Below are 2799 nucleotides of genomic sequence, written 5' to 3'. Positions count from 1 at the left end.
CAGCGCACACAGTGCACCCGCTTCCCTGCACTTAACTACCCGGCCGGGGCTGCGGCGGGCTGCTGCGCTCGCGGTGAGCAGCACCCCGTGTCACGTTGTCGCGCACCTCCCCGTCCCCACCCCGCCCTGCGCCCTTCACTCACGCGGTGAGCGTTCTGTCACAAACCTCCCCCGTGTCGCCCCCCCCCCCACTCGGAGGCCCACCCGCACGCAATTTCCCCTGCGGTTTCCCCGGCTCCATGGCCGCGAAATGCAATCAACCGGCCAAACAGTGTGGCGTTGGAGGCCCGCTATTGACCTCGGTGCACGCACCCGCGCGCGGGGCAACGCGCTCCGACCATCATTTCACCGGTAAAAAGTGAAAAGGGCGTAAGTCCAATGGGAAGTCCGAAGACTTACGCCTTTTCACTTTTCATCGGTGATTTGAAGCCGGTCGGAAGAACTCGTTATTTGCGGGTGGAAGCGGAAAGCGAAGAAAAGGTCGTGTGGGCGTGCGCGAAAGTTTGGTCCGGCCGCGCGCGCCCCTGCCGCTGCAGCAGAGCACGCCGTTGGGTGCCGCCAGCTGCTCCCGCCATTCTCCTCGCACCCCACTCGGGAGGGCTGGGGCGGGAGGATCCGGGGAGACTCCCGGGGGCGGGCAGAACAGAGAGGCGAGGGCGCGCCCCGGCAGGGCCCGGCACGCCCCGCCGGGTCACATGTGCTTGGCCTTGTTAGCGCAGACCTTGTTGCGTGATACCGCCCCCATACTGAGGACCCCCGCCACACGCCCCACGGAGCCCCGTCCCGCCACGCCTTACCCCGTCCCGCGCTCCTGCTGTCAGTTAACTAGCCCGCCCTGCCTCGGGATGTGCTTCCAGAACTTTCTCCCACGGGCAGGTGTAGGATGGGACGGAGGCTGCACCACTGATCTGACCTGCTGCCATGGAAACAAACTCACAACTTAAATGGATAAAATACCCTCTGGTAGACTGGTGACTGTCTAATTAGTCGCTCAAAAATATCACTGTGGTAATATTATGCTGTGGATACAGCAATCACACGGTATCAAAGAATGTGCGCCAGCAGACTACGCCCACTTCGAGTTCAGCACACAAGGCGCGGCCCAGCTTGAGGAGCAGCCCTGCACCGCCGGCAGCAGGGAGGCAGGCGGTCCACGCAGAGCGCCTGCAGAGCGGAGGGTAGGCAACCAGCGCGCACCCGTGTCCGGCGGCGGCCCACCCGGCGCCTGCCAGCCTGCCGTGGAGCGGAGAGGCTGCGCTGCTCCGGCCTCCGGCTGCGGGCGGGCAGGACCACTTGCGTAGAATAGAAATGGCAAAGGAAATTGCCAAAGAATCTGAAGATGACATCCAAAATCGAGAAAGCCACCTAAATTTTGCAGAGAAATTCGTTTTGCAAAGTTTTGTGAATTCCCTTGTCATCTTTGAACAAGTTAAAGAAAGTAAAACTTCATTTACATTTATTTCATTACGTACACGTCGCGGTTTTTCGTTTCGCCAAATATGCTTGCAGATCTGCACTGTTAAAAATATCTTATGGGATTTTCCGAAGATTCACTATCAACCACTACTAGAAATTTCCAGAGGACTCCGATTTTAGTTTTCATGTCGTAAAGCCGTCATTGAAGGTAGAGAGTTAGTCGCCTGTATGTTTCGAAGCTCAACTGGACACGTGAAATCTGCGGGAGTCCTTTGGGAAATCTCAAAGGACTTTAGAAATATTTTTCACGAGTGTTCCTCCGTGGAACACCGTGAAAAATTTCCTCGTAAAGTTACGACATTTTTTGTAATTGGGAATTACAAAATAATGTTGTAAATTTACGACAGGCCAGTTTTGCTCCTTGGTCAATTCCAAGTCGATACGAAGTTATTGTAATTTTACATTTTCAAATTGTAATTTTACGAACTCACATCATGGAAAATTTTCCCGTAAACTTACGACTATTTTTCACAGGGAATCACAGAATTTTTTCTAACAGTGGAGCGTCCATCTTGTGCTGAGTCTTGTGCAGTTTATTAAGTTTTATCAAAAACAGAACACCTTTTGTAAGGAGTTATTTGCCAACCGATGGGGCCGATACGATATCACAATACATATTGCAATATTCTAATGTTTTCGTCCGAAACAGCGCGCGACCACCGCGAGCTTCCGCTGTCGGAAACTTTACATTCCCCAATCACGGGGTGCTCTCCGTCATTTGCACTCCCTTGATTCCCTCCAGGCCCTGCCCCCCCCCCTTTCCTTCATTCCGTATTCGCGCCCCTCGAGAAATTAACACGAAACCTCTCAAACGCTAAGACTCTTTTCTTTCGGCCTGAACACAATGCGGAGGCCGCGTCGGGGCGCGCTGCGCTCTCCTTCGCAAATGATTGTTACTCTGAGGAGGAGGAGAAGCGGTCGGAACTCGAGTGGCGTGCTGGCGGCGTAGGGGAGGTGAGGAGTGGGAGGAGAGGGGACGGGGGCTTTCCACCGGTTTTCTCGTGGAGCAGGAGAAGAAAAGCTTCTCCGCGGCCATGGCGGTGGTCGCGCGGCTGTAGAGCACGGCGGGAGCACGGTGGTAGCGCGGCGGGAGCGTGGCGGGAGCGCGGCGGGAGCGCGGCGGGAGTGCGGCGGGAGTGCGGCGGGAGCGCGGCGGTAGAGCACGGCGGGAGCGCGGCAGCCTCCTCGGCGGTAGCGCCCCTTCACTCAGCGACCCGCGGAGAATAGAACGCAATTAGAATGGGGGATGTTTCCCCCTCCTCTTCTCCTCGGCTGCGGCGGGAAAAGCGAAATGCGATATCACCGCTGAGCCCGCCATGCCCC

This window comes from Frankliniella occidentalis, unplaced genomic scaffold (assembly GCF_000697945.3).
Source record: "Frankliniella occidentalis isolate FOCC.00 unplaced genomic scaffold, Focc_3.1 Scaffold14, whole genome shotgun sequence".
NCBI lineage: Eukaryota > Metazoa > Arthropoda > Insecta > Thysanoptera > Thripidae > Frankliniella > Frankliniella occidentalis.
This window is presented reverse-complemented; position numbering follows the sequence as displayed.